Source organism: Panthera onca, chromosome F2 (assembly GCF_046562875.1).
Source record: "Panthera onca isolate mPanOnc1 chromosome F2, mPanOnc1 haplotype 2, whole genome shotgun sequence".
In the NCBI taxonomy this organism is placed as follows: Eukaryota; Metazoa; Chordata; class Mammalia; order Carnivora; family Felidae; genus Panthera; species Panthera onca.
This window is the reverse complement of record NC_138356.1, coordinates 69,867,494-69,883,995: the sequence shown is the minus strand read 5'-3', so window position 1 is coordinate 69,883,995 and position 16,502 is coordinate 69,867,494. Positions and strand designations below refer to the sequence as shown.

The window sequence follows — 16,502 nt, the reverse complement described above, 5'->3', positions numbered from 1 at the left end:
GTTTGTGTGTCTGTAACTTGCCAGGCACTCCTATCATGTGCTCTTGAAGAGCTGGGTAAGCTTGACTCAGCTCTCAACCTCACAGTCCATGGATGTCCAAAGTCCTCCCTTGACCTTTTGCTAATTCCCAGGGGCTCCTCTCTTGTGATCACCCTCCACCTGAAACTTCTTTCTGTTTCAGTCAAACGAGGAATTAGCTTTTATGAGTTTCCATAAAAAATATATACTAGAACTCTTTACTGAGATTTGGAAGTTCTAGGGGAGGTCCTAATACTGAACCTGCTATATTCTGCCATCCACTGCCCTTTTCTGTCCCATCCAGCCTTTTCTCTTCCTTTATTCTTCCATGATTGGACCTGATGGCCCTAAGTCTTCTCCTTCTGTGATGTGAAGCAGGAACTTAGCTATCTATACCTCCTGGCGTCACGTGGTCCCATGGATGTCCAAAGCAGAAAAACTCTAGGGTGAGCACTTCAACCATGTCCTTGGAAGGCAACCTTGATTGCCACCAATAACATTGTTTTCTTTGTTATGATTTCTTTGTTTGCTGTCTAACCCTTGTAACAAGGCTGAGAATGAGATGAAGAAACGGAATCAGAGGCATGGAGTTTCTTGTCCTAATGCATACTGCTGAGAAGTAATGGGACTAGGACCGAACTCATGTGTCTCTGCTTCTGTAGCCCATGTTGTTTCTACTCAGCCATATCATATTCAGCACCAAGTTGAGGAGGAAGACACCGAGATGATAGGGAAAGCTTTCCCAGAGATAAAAAAAATCATGGTTCCTATTCTTGGCAGGACCTACCATCATTGATTGATAGACAGCAATGAAAGCAGATTTTTATAAAAAGGAGATACACATCTAAGATCATTCTCTCCCTTATGCATTCATTTCTTTGTTTCTTTCTTCTGCTGTAAGAAATCACCACCAATTTTGTGGCTTAAAACAATAAAAAATTTATCATCTTATAGTTACGGGCGTCGGACTTGCAAAATGGGCTTCATGGGTTAACGTCAAGGTTAGAAGAATCTGCTTCCTTGCCTTTTCCGGCTTTTAGCAGCTGCCTGAAATCCTTGGATCCAGGAATCTGCCCTTTTCAACCTCTTATTCTGTTGCCACATTCCTTCTGTAGCTCCTAGCTCCCTATGATACGGGTGTTTGTTGTGATTGCAATGGGTACATCTGGATAATCCAGGATGATATCTTCACCCCAAAATCCTTAATCACATTAGCAGAGGTTTTTTTTCTCATAGGTCCTGGGATTTAAGATGTGGACATCTCTGGGGGAGGGCATCGTTCTGCCTACAGCACCTTCTATCATGATTTGTTTATTTTTTAGTTCAAACTACGTTTCGTAAGTAGTTTTGGCCATGTAGCAGGCAGTGTGATAGGAATTGTGTACACAGAAATAAAACACTCTTTCAAGGAACTAACTCAAGGAGAGACAGACATAAAAACTAGTCATTAGGACCCGTGTGCTAAGTACTATAAAAGAGGCAAGTGTAGGGGGCTCCTGGAGCCCAGAGGAAGAGACTATCACTCCATCTTCAGGGCTGTAGTTCATCACAGTTCCCCTGGAAAATGAGATGCCTGGAAAGTCTTTAAGAAAAACTTGTTGGGATGAGCACTGGGTGTTGTATGGAAGCCAATTTGACAATAAATTATATTTAAAGGGAAAAAAAAGGAAAATAGGTGAAGAGTAGGAAAGACTCAAGCCTGGTGGGTCGTGAGTATTATATGCAGATTTGTCTACATGCAGAGGGACAGTGAGTTTACCTAAAGGAGAAGTTCAGTATTGAGGACAGGAGTAGGGAAGGACAGCCGTGGCTGGGTGTAGACATCTCTGGGGACATCAGCAAACAGGATGGGATGGCTGCAGGGCGTACTCTGTGGTCAGACTTTACCTGTTGTAAAGTCATACATTATGGGTCGGCTGAAGCTGTTGAAATGCTGTGTTCTGTCATTGGAGCTGGTCTGTACTCTTGGACTGTCTGAGCTTCAGATGGAAAGATCACTTCATCATGTTTGGGGGGAACTTGTGAATGTGGAGTTAATGTGGATAAAGGAGGTGAAGACTGGATGAAGACTCTTGTAAAGGTTTTAGGAATAAGGAACGAAGTAGAAAATTGCTATATCTCATAAAATAAAAAAGAATTACACTTAGTCAAACCAGCATCTATATATCTATATCTACATTTTTGTTGCCATATTGAGGATAATTTGATTTTCATAGCTTACTTTTCAATGCCATGATATTCTACAAACATTTATTAAACATCTACCATGCACTGGCCACTGTATTTAGCGCAAAGGACACAAAGATAAGAACACATGGCCTCTGTCCTCCAGGATCTCATAAAACAGCATCAAAAATTCCAGAACAAGAATATGAACAAAGGGCTATGAAAATCTTTTAATAAAGTTGTGCGTGAACGCCCGGATATGAATGTGTGACCGTGTTTTGTGTTCGCTTTTGCAGTGCTGGCTGCGTTTTTCTAGTATACTTTCACGTAGCAAATCTCCCTTAGGTGCCGGCCACTTGTCCAGCCTCTGGAGGTTTTAATGGTGAGCAAGACAGAGAAGGTCCTGTTTTCGTGTTGCTTACTTTCCAATCGGTATGCCAGGGAGAGGGCAAACAAGATAATCATAGACATATGTTATAAAGCAAGTAAGTGATGATGTCAGGGGCATCTCCTGGGGGGCCAAAGTTAGATTGAGTGGTTAGGAGAATTACCTTTACATTCCTACATTACATTTACATTTCTACACTAAGTAGAAGCATAAAGGAGATGATGTCGCAGAGTTAAGAGTCTTCTGGGGACGGTACCGAGGGAACTAGAGGCATTGGGGTGGGGGAGGACAGCAACCCACCTGCGGGAGCCCTCCTCTGGTGCCTCAGGCTACCCTGAGCTGTGCTTCTCTCCCAGGGGCAGGCGAGCATCAAGGGGGACTACATACCTTTGCTGTCTAGCCTCCTAGCCTTATGTGAGCCAAGCAGATGAGGTACAACTTGACATAATTTGCAGTGTGTTAGTTTGCTATTGCTGCGAAACAAATGGCCACAAAGGTAGTAGCTTAAAGTGACAGCAATTTATTTTGTCACGGTTCTGTAGTTAAGAATTCAGGCCAGAGCTCAAACGCAGGGTCTACTCAGTGTATCACTAAAACAATCACTAGCTATGACAAGCTAGTACTATTTCCATCCCATCACACAGATGGATAAAAAGTGTTTTCTACTGAGTTGAGTTCCCAGCTCTTAATCCAACACCATTTCTACAAAATGGTTCTCAAACTTCAGAAAGGGGTCATGTAATGATTGGTCCTTAGATAAGAGACAGAAGGAAATGATGTTCTTTCAAGTTGTGGTCTAGTATCTGTTTATCTAACCACTAGATTACTTTTTTTTACTCACTGAAAAGGGAGAGGCAGTGTGGCTGGTGGCATTAACCCCTCTAAGTAGGTTAACTTTATGTAAATGAAAAGCAGTGAGTCATTAATTATAAATTCATGGCCAGATTCTCCTTTCTTTGATTTGTGAACTTTGCCACGTCTTCTGACCTTTATAGATTGTGATGTTTCACCAGTCTACTTATTGCACAATGGTCTACCATGTGCATTTCATATTGTGCTACCAAATTTTGATCTATAGTTTGCATTTCTTTTATCTTGTCATAAGGATATATCTTGCAACAGTGTTCTTCAAGAGAAAGTTGTGAAGCTGTGTATAACCTGCTGAAGTGAGAGGAAAGACGAATGGCATAACATAAAGCCAGCTCCCAAAGGAAAAGCTCATTTTTATCAGAACATACCAGAAATTTCTCTGGCAAGCTTATAAAAAGCATGGTCAGGGTAGCAGACATGCTTTCTATGGACTTTGTGAAACATGCTTATACCAAAGGAGTTATTGTGGTTTAATTTTTTTTTTTTGAGAGAGAGAGAGAGAGAGAGCAAGTGGGGGAGAGGGGCAGAGGGAGATAGAGAGAGAAAGAGAGAGAGAATCTTAAGCAGGCTATACACTCAGCACAGAGCCTGACACAGGATTCGATCCCACAACCTGGGGACCATGACCTGAGTCCAAATCAAGAGTTGGACTACCCAGACACCCTTGTGGTGTAATTATTGATGGCTTATTTTGTGTTATTTTGTATAGTATATTCTTGTGATTTCCTTAAATACAAATTTTTTCTGGTATTTAAGTAGTACTTACTCATTCTAATTTTCCAAAACTTGTTTTTCTTTAAAAAAGAAAAAAAAAAGCTTATAGGGACACCTGGGTGGCTCAGTCAGTTAAGCATTGGGCTTCAGCTCAGGTCATGATCTCATGGTCTGAGTTCAAGCCCTGCATTGGACTCTGTGCTGACAGCTCAGAGCCTGGAGCCTGGTTTGGATTCTGTGTCTCCCTCTCTCTCTGCCCCTTCCCTGCTCATGATCTGTCACTCTCTGTCTCTCTCAAAAATAAATAAACATTAAAAAGAAGTCTTATACTCATGTTTTAATTCCTCCAAGTGTGCTGTCAGTATTTTTAGTTTTCTTCTTTGAACTTGGTTTGTCCATCTGTAAAAAAAGATGGGACTAGAGAGTAAAGTCCATCTCCAGAGGTTTCTGGAATTGGGGGAGTACATAGTGAGTGGGGCCTCAGGTTTCCTACCCTTACTTCTACCAGAGATTCCGGCTTTATCTTCTTTATATTGTTCAGTCTTGGACTCTTTTACCTCGTTTTCACTTCCAAGTAACAGAAAATCCTACTCAAACTGGTTTAAGCGTAAAAGATAATCTATTTATTTACATAACTAAGAAGTCCAGGGACAACTGGCTTCAGGTACACCTTGTTCTACAGGTTAATTATATTTACTTTAGGGGCTCATTTCTTTATATTTCTCAGAGATCTGCTTCCCGTGCCAGCATTGGCCTCAGGTCGGAAATGCTAATAATGGCAGCAGCAAGGGAACTGGGTTGGGATCAATCCCCCACAATATAAATGGAGTGAGGCTATTTTTTCAAAGAAAATTTAGGTATATTTTATCAAGAAAGAGCCAAAATAGGAGCAATGGGCACCTACCTCAGGGTCCATTTAAGGTGCTGTCTTAAAAAGAGTTTCCATTGTTAAAAACAAGTTTGAAAACTCTAAAGAAGGCCATTCCTAAGATCTTTTCAGCTCTACAATCTCTCTTATTCTACTTTTCTCTCATTTGCCTGTGTCATACTCCCCAGAATGTTCTAGATCCACAGCTGATCTAGTTAAAACTCAGAATGAATTAATAGCTTGAAGCATAAAACATTGAGTATTACAAATAATGTCTCATATATTCTCGGCATAAGTCCTGGTAGTGCATCCCACAATTTGCATTAACCCAGAGGCCAACGTGTAATTATTCAAATGAGATTTTTCTTTTTAAAAGATGAGCGATTCCCTGAGGGTTGATACTCATACCCAATTGCCATTTGGTGAGCGGAACCAGTTATTGCCTTTAGTCAACGTTTATTACAGGCATCAGTGAAGGAAAAGAAAAATCTTCCACTTAGGATGGGATCTTGAAGGTCTGAGAATTCTGTCTACGCAAGCCTGGCTCTTGAAGTAAGCTCCCTCCCTGCCAGCTCGGGGATTCTCTGATGCCACACCTGTCACTATGACTTTAAGTGGGGTTTAAGAGTAAATCCCATACTTGAAAGCTTGGAGACCCATGTCCTTGGTCAAGTACTGTGAAGTCAAACAACTGAATCACAAATAAGGCAATCAATAAATATATACCACGCCTAAGGATTTGGTGAGGGGAGCCTAGTCATGGCATCAGGGATACTAGCTTCATGGAGTTTGTTTTGTCCGGAATGCCTTCCTCTTCTTTCATTCTCATGGCCCATCTCAGAAGTCTTCCAATAGGCCACCCTCCATCAGATGCTAGAATTTCTATTTCAAGAGATGCCTAAAGTAACTCCTTGTGCAGCACTTAACCGCTAATGGCTCTTTTGGTCTTCTGCTTCCCTTACTGGCAAAAATTCTCAACCTCAACTTTCTCATCTATAAAATGGGGATAATAATCCTTCATCAGAGTCACTGGAGGGATAAATGCTTTGCAAGTGCTTTGTAAGTGTTTGTCATTCAATAAATAGTCAATACATTAGTTGTAAATGTAAATCCTATAAAAAGGTTAAAACTGAAGGCAAAAGTATAACATGAGGAAGAGTGAAGATTGACTCAGCTTTTGAAGCAGCCACCTACAACTGTTACTGAAGTACTTAGTACTTCAATAAACCATCAGTTTCACCTTGTCACTGACCATTAATCACCTGGGATTAACATGGCCTTGTAGATTGATTCCAGCGTTCTCCAGGCCTGCTCAATGCCTGCTGACATCTGCATTGCTCATGTGGAATCTTTTCTTTGAAAAACAGGATCCCACTGAGAGGAAATACATCATCTCTTCCTTGGATGTGTTGAAGTGGGATTTGGATCACCCAGGGATATGCTAGAGACCATCCCTGTGTTGGTGGCAATATTATGGTAGCATTAGTTGTAACATCCAATAAGGTCTCTTTGAGATTTATGATTCTAGGCCCCTGAATGAGTCTTTCCTCCTTCCTTCCTTCCTTCCTTCCTTCCTTCCTTCCTCTTTCTTTCTTTCTTTCTTTCTCTCTCTCTCTCTCTCTCTTTCTCTCTCTTTCTTTCTTTCTTTCTTTCTTTCTTTCTTTCTTCCTAATGCATTTTATTTTTCTAGATTTAGATGAGTTACTTAATCCTAGTTCTTCAGATTTCCCCCTTATATAGGTGGGAAAATAAATTCTAGTCTCCAGTTTATCTCCCCATTAAGAGATGATAACACATGAGGCAATAATGGAAGATTTGTGTTACAAAATCCTTGGAAGCAACATTGAAAATAAATCTGAGATTTTCCTCTAGGATATAAATGATTCATATGCCTAAGCAGTGCATATATTCCAAATACGTCTGCAGTTTTCTCTGGAAAATACCAAACTCTTATAGGGACCACATTGAATCATTTCAGCCTTTTCTGAGTAGGATCACAGTTTTACACAGTCAAAAATGAAAACTAAGAAAAGAATTCTGTTTCTTTTCTCCCCCCAACCCCCCACCCCGCTCTTTTGACAACCAGGATGGAAGCTGGTGATGGGAAGGAAATTGATATAACATTTGGAATACTGTCCCAGATATTCAGCTGTGGTATAACATTTGGAAGACTGTCCTAGATATTTGGTTGTGCTGCATTCCCCTCAACTACAGAACATTCAAAGCATCTGCTCCCTGATGATGCAAGTTTCCACTTGTAGAGGGGCGGGCTTACTTCTCTACCTGTTTCAACATCTTTGCTCCTTCCCATCTCCAATCATGGTACGTAAGCAGAAACAAAGGCTAATGACTGTGCTTGTTTTTTTGGCAATTTTATGGATGGGATTTAAAGTGAATGTACTATCCTTTCCTGCCTAGTGTCAGAAGCCAGAATCCTAAGTTCACAATACTTTGCTCCTTGGAAGTAAAGCCCATTTGGGCTCTGCTTAAACTAGGAAGAAAGAATTAGAACAGGGAGGCAAAGAGGTCAGAGTTTAAGTCATTGCTGTGTGTTTCTTGGCTGTTTGATTATGCATGACTGTGTCTTAGTTTTCTCATCTGTAGGAAGGGGATAATAATACAGACCTCCTGGGGTGTCTGTAATATTCAAATACAATCATTATTTAAAAGGCTTTGTTGTATGGTAGGCTCTTACTAATCATCAGCTTCCTTTCTTGTTTGCTTCCTCATTCCAAATTTAATCTGCTGATAGAAGGGGAGATAACCAGCCACAGTTGGTGAATGGGAGCCTGACTCTAATATAATTTCATAGGTACAGAACCAACCGAGGACAAAATGGGGGAGCCGTTGACATTTGTCTTTAGCTTTCTTTCTTTCTTCCCAATGCATTTTATTTTTCTAGATTTAGATGAGTTACTTAATCCTAGTTCTTCAGATTCCCTTTGTTGTACCTTCTGATTGTTGTACCTTCTGATTCCCTCATGGTATTTGCTCCGCTCTTTCTCTAGGGCACCTGGATTTCTCATGTGTTTTTTTTTTTTTTTCCTTCTTCTCATCAATCCTTGTCTCTAGAAACTGTCTGATAAACTCATTCCAAACTAAGGTGAAAAGGACTGGTAAGATTCAATATATTTTTGGGGATAGAGATTTAATCCAAACTAATGAACCACTTGCTGTGGAATACTGGGTAACAGCCAAGTCAATAGTTGATTTCCACATCTGCATTTCTTATTTATTCAGCAAATATGCACAGAACTCCTTCTCAGTGCCTCGCTATGGAGGCTTAACATGGTCACTGTCCTCAAGTGTCTCCCAGTCTTATCTGACCCAGCTATGTAAATATAAATAATAATGACAGACATTCATAGAATAATTACTATGTGCCAGGCAATGTTCTGTGTGCTTTACACACATTAACTCATTAATTCTTTGCAACAACCCTATTAGTTGGTGACTGTGATCAGCTGCAGTTGGAGATAAGGAAGCTGAGGCTCAGAGGAGTCAAATATCCTACCCAAGGTCACACAGCTAGTCAGTGTGGTCCAGCTCCCGAGCTTTTGTTCTTTATTATTTACTGCCTCACTCTGCACAAGACGGTGTGATGACCACTTCTAGGTTTTGGTTGTTAGGAAATAGTCATAAAAAGACTATGGATGATATATTTGGAAGTGTAACAAGAACAGGAAAAATTATAAATATCTATCAATAGAAGAATGATTGGGTTCATTATAGGACGTCTACATGAAGAAGTGCTTACAGGGGCGCCTGGGTGGCTCAGTTGGTTAAACGTCCTACTCTTGGCTTCGGCTCAGGTCATGATCTTATGGTTCATGACATCGATCCCCGCATCAGGCTCTGTGTTGAAAGTGCTGAGCCTGCTTGGGATTTTCTCTCCTCTCTCCCTCTCTCTCTCCCCTTCCCAACTTGCACACTCTATCTCTCAAAATAAATAAATAAACTTGAAAAACAACGAAGTACTTACAACCACTAAAAAGATAAGGAAACAACTCTAAACTTCAAGAGAAGAAAAAAAAAAAGGAGGGTGCCAAACAGTTTCTATAGTATGATTCTAATTTTTCAAAGAAGGTGTGCTCATGTATATAAATATCTCTGTATGTCAGGCAGTGTGTAAGGCACTTACCAACACAAATACAACACAGTCCTAGCACTGGGGGAGTTGCCAGTTCAGGAAGAGAGAGACATTTCAATATTGGATTTTTAGGCAACAATAAAAGGTCATGTGTGGCGCAGCGGTGCCTAAGGCATGTGGGCTTTGCTGAGATCATGAGAGAGACCAGGGAAACAGTCCCAGGGAATACCAGCCTTGCCTCTTTCCCTCTGCAACTCCATCTTCCAAGGACAGACTGGTTTGCTATGTTTTCATTTGCCTAAGAAGGAATGATGGAAAGTCAAAGCATATCTCTCTTCTTCCAAATTTCCAGCAGCCTCCCCGTGAGTTAATGTGTGGCTTCAGCTCCTACGTTCCCAGCCGAGAGCTCCTGTCTCTCTCAATCCCCTCCCAGTGTCCCCTGTAATGTGTTATTTTAATACAGGACATACTCTGGTTTCTGGGTGGTCAGTGAGTTGAAGCTCAAACCCTGGTTTTTGACCTCACCTTTCTCTGTTTGGAACTCTCCCTAGACTTGCAGCTGGGTGTTTGGCCCTCAGATGAATGGCCCCCCTTCTCTGGGGCACCTGGCAACCAGTCCTTCCCAAAGAGTGAAAAACATCATTTCTACTGACTGCATGCTGACTATGAGCCTGACATAGTCTTTGCTCCTTATAGCAATTATATGGGGTTGAATTTATCACCCTCACTTTCAAGGAGAAGGTGTAACTCCGAGCAGGTGAGACCTCTGCTGAGGTCTTCTAGACACTTCAGGACTGTAGTGCCTAATATAGTTCTTAGCACATGGACTTCATTAGCCGTTGTGTTTTTGACTCTCACAGCTACTAAGTGCCAGGTCTGAGACCCCAATCTGTGTCTATATCATCAGAAGCCTTTTCTCAATCTGCCATGCTAAGCCTCCTCCATCTGGGTTCTTGCTTGCCACGATGTTCTTTTCTGGAATATTCTTCCTCTCTGGTTGCTATTACTTTTTGAGCAGAGGTAAGTGCATTTGCCCGGAAAATCCCTGTAACTATCAGTAACTTGTGGTGGCTTCCAGATCAAAGGTCTAGGGAGCATGCCCAGGTGGAGGGTGGGAGCCCTCTGGATATTTGCAGGAACATGATTTCACATTATGTACCTGGTAGGGTAAGCTTTCATCCTTTTGCTGCCTCCCTCAGAAGCCTATCAAACAACTCTGTGCCTTTTCCTTCTCCTTTTTATCACTCTCTGGAACAGAGTTGGGACTTGTGTAACTGCAGTTCTTTTCTGTGGGAAAAATAATCTCATTTCAATATGTGTGGGTGGGTAGATTATAAGTAATAGGCTTGGAGCTCAGTTGTAGGACTAGGGAGGGACTGGGTTAAATAGTTGTATGACTAACAAGCTGCCGCGTTTTTATGGTCTAGAAAGAAAAGGTTGCTGTGAGGATTATCGGTTCAGATTGGAAATGATTCACCCAAAAGTATTCAATACTTTGGGTGGTAGGAATGGGGAGAGGAAAAGAATGTATCCCTCTACCTCCTGGAAAAGAACAGTATAAAGTGTACTCAGAGGAGTTTAATCCTTTTTTCTTTTAAGACTTCCTCCTCCTTGTGGGGAAGGTCTCTGAAATTATGGAGAGAAGAAGGTGCCCTGTAGGAGATACTGCTTGACATTCTGTTTGTGTTTGGTATTAGCAGCTTGTTAGATGAAGTGAGATTTGCAGGTCAGCTCTCAGGATAGGTGATTCTGAGTAGTCACCTCACCTCTCTGGGTTTCGGCTAAGGGCCGGTTGGTCTAGATAACCTTCTTGGTATCCTCCAAGTTCATTCGTTCATTGAGTGTTTATCGAATACCAATTAGGACTGTGCGCTGTAGGATCCACCAAGACCCCTCTCACTCCCTGCCTGAGTTCAGAACCAATTGAGAGGAAGACACTGAAGTTAGACGGGTGGAGATTCACATGTCAGCACTATTACAGACAAACACTACCGAGCATAGCAGGCTAAAGGGAACAGAGACATTGGTGGCTTTTCTACCACCAAACGTCACAAGAAAACTAACTTGTTCACCTGTTCTCAAGCACTCTGGACTATCACAGGGTTCCCCCTTTCTGTCTGCCTTGGTGGGTATCCTTCTTCAGCAAAAATTTGCAGCATGGAGGAGCAGGGCAGAATGCATGCTGTCTTTCAGATACACCCCCAAAGAATGAGAGAAAGGGAGGGACTGTTCCAACAAGCTTAGCTCCTTCTCCTGAATGCATCGCATCCATAGCAAAGTCACTTCCTTTCCCAGTGGAGGGTAAGACAGAGAGTGGAGAGAGGCCTAAGGGCTTAGGGTAAACTCCTCCGCATGGAAACCAGCAAAGTTGGAGATAATTGTGGTCAAGCCAGAAGACACTCTCCACACATCTGCTGTCACCAACATTTTCCAGCCTCTCTTACTATTACAAATTGGGGCCATGTATCTTCGTCTGGCCAATGGATATGAGTGGAAGCAATTGTCACTTGTGAGTTTAATCAGTGAAAACGTTCGTCTGTCCCTCTTATTCTCTGCCTTGGTGACCCTGGAGGCCATATGTTCTAAATAGCATGGCTACAAGACCAAGAAAATCTGTCCAAACTGAAACGGATTTTACATGAATTAGAAATAACCTTTATTTTTCTAAGCCACTGAGATTTGGAGGTTTATCTGTTACCACGGCAGAGACCGTCCTATCTTGACTAAAATAATGCTGCCCCCTGAACCTCAGGGACCAGAGATACCGTGAAAACAAAACAGACGTGATCTTTGTACTCATGGAACATTTAGGCCAGTGAAGCAGATCAACAACAAACAGGTGAAAAAATAAATAGGTATACCCCGTGGTAAAGGCTGTGAAGGAATAATTGTGAAGAGTAGTTGGCAGGGTATAAACTTAAATTTGGTGGTCAGAGGAGGCATCACTGAAAAGGTGACATTTTAGCCAATCTAAAATGTTACATGTCAATAAAAAGTGAGAGTTCTTTTACATAGTAATCTCTTGCCTTTGAAATTCCAGTATATTCCTCTCATGGCATATATGCACTGGCCAATATATCATCAAGAGGAGCTCCTGTTGTTGGTGATATTCTGGCTAGTGCATATATGCCAAGTATTTCTTTAGCCCATTGCCACTGGCTAAGATAATGTTATCTTCCTTTCCCTGGGTGGTTTCTATTATAACAATAAAGCTTTGATTTTTATTTGATAGGTATGTACTTATAATATTAAGTATGCTTTATCAAACTACTTCAGATCCCTTGTCAACAACATTCAGTTGCCTTCTCCTTATCCCCACCCTGTGTAATGCATCCTTCCTCGTTGAAAATCATTAATCCAGGAGTATGACTTTGAAATCTCAGCATTCTAACCGCAGCGACCAGTGTGTGGTTAGAGAACTAATAAGCATATACTTCCATAGGAGCAACATGTACATTGTTTTAATGGAAAGACCTACACTTTTCAACTGACGGCCCAAACATAGTCTGGAGTTGACTACAGTGGACAATTGCTTTTATCAGGCTGTCCAGGATTCCTTCTCTCTTACCGTGGTAACAATTTCCTGATTTTCCACCAGGGCATTACCCTCTCCTCACTCTCCATTCGCATGATCTGGGTGAATTTGTGACTCAGGTCGTGACTATCAAAACATGGCATTGTCCTAGTTCCAGTGACTCGTCCAAATATGGCTGTGTGACATGTGATTCAGTCTACTGAAAGTCAGGCCTGAGTTTTTTGTGGGAATTTTGATGGAAAAGAAGCTTGACCTTCTCTGTGGGACATAAACCTGGGAGAGCATAGGGCTCTAGCCACTAGTTTCTACCTCATCTTAGAATGCAACTAACACTAAAGGCAGTAGGCAACTTTAAGCAATAGATGATTCCATCACTCATGCCAACTTCCTCCTGGTCCTCAAGTCGAGTTGGGTTTTCTAAGCCTTGCAATGAAAACAAATTTAACTAATACAGAGGATAAAATTTACAGAAGGAAAAGAAAGACGGAACAAGTGTCAATTATACTGTTCATCTAAATTCTCTTAACTTTTTTCTCAGAAATTCTAGGTACAGGGGTTCCTGGGTAGCTCAGTCGGTTGAGCGTCTGACTTCAGCTCAGGTCATGATCTCATGGTTCGTGAGTTTGGGCCCCACATCAGGCTCTATGACGATGGTGCGGTGCCTGCTTGGGATTCTCTCTTTCTTCCTCTCTGCCTCTTCCCTCACGCTCTCTCAAAATAAATAAATAAACTTAAAAAAAAAAATTCTAGGTACTTCGGAGTGGTAATGATAATTGCCCCAGGAAGTTCATGTTCTGATAGCTTTACCTTCCTTAGTGGGAAACATATTTATTGAGAATAAAGAAAAATAGATTCTACCTAATTACAAGGTATTATTCAAGATATGAAATGGAAAAAAACCCCAAAAAACTATGAACATAGCAACTCCCCTCCACCCCCCAAAACAACAAAAAAAGGCACATGAAACACATTTAAAAGCCAGGCAATAAAAACAAAAAATAAAAAGGGAAAACAACAAAAATCTTTCTGAAAGTTCTTTGCCCACTGGGAGCTTAAAAGAATGTTAACTGCCTAACTCCTTAAAGCAGACTTAAAGTAATCAACTCGAACAGTGATTTAATTCCCTCTCATTCTCTGTCTCTCCCTGGGTAATGCATTACTTTTGGGGGTGTGGTTTTAATTCTAGATGGCCCAAAGGAGAGGAAGCAGTTCAAAATTGATAATAGGTCAATTATCAGTAAGTGGATAACTGCCTTCAGGGGTCGTCAGGTTATGGTCAAAAGCCAATTCTTCCTTTCTCCATTCAGGAAGGAAGGAAGGAAAGAAGGAGAGAAGGGAGGGAAGGGGGAGGCAGGAAGAAAGGAAAGAGGGAAGGGAAGCAGTGAACAAGCCTAGAGTTATCAAATGCATCATTAAAAGCCTAACTGTTGGGGCACTTGGGTGGCTCAGCTGGTTAAGCATCCAACTCTTGGTTTCATTTCAGGTCATGATCTCATGGCTCGGGCTTGGGCTCTGATAGCACACGAAGCCTGCTTGGGATTTTCTTTCTACTCTCTGCTCCTCCCCGGTACACGTGCTCTAACTCTCAAAATAAATAAATAAGCTTAAAAAAGCCTAATTGTTATATGTTGCTTCAATTTTATAAAAGAGAAAATGGGGGCTCAGAGAGGGTGATAATTATAATTAAGCCTTATTAGTGTTTCATATGTCACAGGTGCTTTTGTAAGTGCCTGCTATGAATTAGCCTGTTGAATTCTCAGAACAGCCCCAAGAGGAAGGCAACATTACTCTCGGTCCACGGAAGAGGAAACAGAAACACAAGCAGGTGAAGTAACTTTTCCGAGCTCATATAACTTGAGTCAGAGCCGGGAGTCGAAGCAAGGTGGTTTTGTTCCAGAGCCTGTGCTGTTAACCATTAGGCTGTTTGGCCCCTGTAGGCCAAGGGATCTGTGCAGGCTGATTTGCTCAAAGTTTCCAAGTGAATTAGAAGTTGTACTGGTCCTGATTCTTTACTCCAGATAACATAGAGTTTGCTTTTTTAAAAAAGAGATCCGTTAAAAAGTAATAGCTAGCTCCCACAACTGACGAAGAGGCTGGAGAAACAGACGGTGGGCTAAAAGTCCAGGGAAGAATCTCAGAGCCACACCATGAGACCAAGCCACCCAGAGAGAGGCTGCCCCTGTCATGACTGGGGCACTGTAAGCCAGGATAAGGACTCCAGAATGGGGCCGCATCTGTATCAGTCTGTGCCAGCAGAATGGACTCCCTGAATCCTGCCTCCTTCTCCATGAATCTATCTCAGTGCCCCCTAAATGTCCTCCGGGGCCCATTCTATTACCAGAATCTATACTGTATGTTGACCCACCAACAAGAAACATGAATTCCATGCTGGAAAGGAGACATTCAGGGGCACCTAGGTGGCTCAGTTGATTGAGCGTCTGACTTCGGCTAAGGTGATGATCTTGTGGTTCGTGAGTTCGAGCCCCGCGTCGGGCTCTCTGCTGTCAGTGCAGAGCTTGCTTGGGATCCTCTGTCCCCTTCCCTCTCTGCTCCTCCCCCACTCATGTGCACTCTCAAAAATAAATAAGCATTAAAAAAATAATAATAAAAGGAAAGGAGACACTTACACTTAGAGAACTACCAAAATGCCGAGAGGGTGTTCACACGGGCTAAATGACAGATGCCCACCAAAAATCATAAAACTGAGATTTGAGACCAGGTTCAGCCAGCTCCAGAGTCCATGTTCTTAACCATGTTATTCCACACCGCCTGCTAACGCCCTTGTCCCAGAGGACCCAGGGATCACCAGATCCAGGGGCCCCGGATCTGTGATGCCTCACATGCTCTGCTCAAAGCCCCTAAAGAAACAGCTGCTGCCAGACTCACATTCATTATCCAGGAGAGTATGTCTGTCCTGAATGCCACACCTCACTTCATTCTGAAGAACTAAAGTGGAAACTTGAGGTAGAAACCTGGTGGCACAATTAATACTCTCCATTGAGTCTAGAGCTCATGCAAAAACCCAGTGACCTGCTTTCTCTGCTGAAGCCTCTCATTATTTGCTTTCAGACTGAGTGCTCCATGAGGGAAGAACCTGTGTCTTCTTCCTACTGTTTGTCCTGCTCCTGGGACCGGGCCAGGCGCATGGTAGGTGCTCCAATAATATTGATGAGTAAGAGGAGGAACGGAGGGGTGGATGGGTGGTGGAAAAGTTCTCTTGATTCTAAGTCGTCTCCCAAGGGAGAACCTATCGAGTCAGGTTGGGGAGAGAGTCGGTGGAGAGACAGAGAGCAAAGGAGCAGGCCAGAGATAACACAGAAGATCACACGACACTCCAGAGTAAGCCATCATCTTGCCGCTGACAAATCACTTCCCATCTCCCTGTGAGCTCCCCAGCCCCTCCCGTTCACACCGCAGGGCAGATGGCAACCCTCCCCGCCACAACAGACTCACACTCCACAGTAAGTGAAACTTGTCCCTCCCTCCTTATGTGTCCCCCCTTATGTGTCCCTCCCTCCTTCAGACTCTTCAGCAAACCACAATTTTACCTTCCCCCGACCACTCCACATTCCACGGGGAGCCTCAATCCTTCCTTCCCACAACCACTTCTCATCCACACCAAGCACCAAATCTCTGCCATGGCCACTTCACACTTTATAGTCATCTCCAATCATCCTTCTCACACCCCTTGATATGCCAACAAAAGGCAGTTCTCCTTCCAACTGCCTTTTCCAACTGCTCATACATGGCGGTGAATCCCAATGCTCCCTCCCCATAAGTCCCTGACGTCCCAGAGTCAACCCAATGTGCCCACCATGAAAACACTTACTGCTCCATGGCGAACCCCTTCCCA

At 42.6% G+C, this 16,502-nt stretch overlaps 1 long non-coding RNA gene across 1 annotated transcript in view; it reads left to right on the top strand.

Moving 5' to 3' along the window:
* Positions 1 to 16,502, top strand: part of LOC132664525 (uncharacterized) — a 72,007-nt gene that overhangs the window by 41,828 nt on the left and 13,677 nt on the right. The window contains exons 2-3 of the long non-coding RNA XR_009603745.3: positions 14,364 to 14,474; positions 15,719 to 15,796. This is a non-coding gene — a long non-coding RNA (uncharacterized LOC132664525). The remainder of the gene's footprint in view (positions 1 to 14,363; positions 14,475 to 15,718; positions 15,797 to 16,502) is intronic.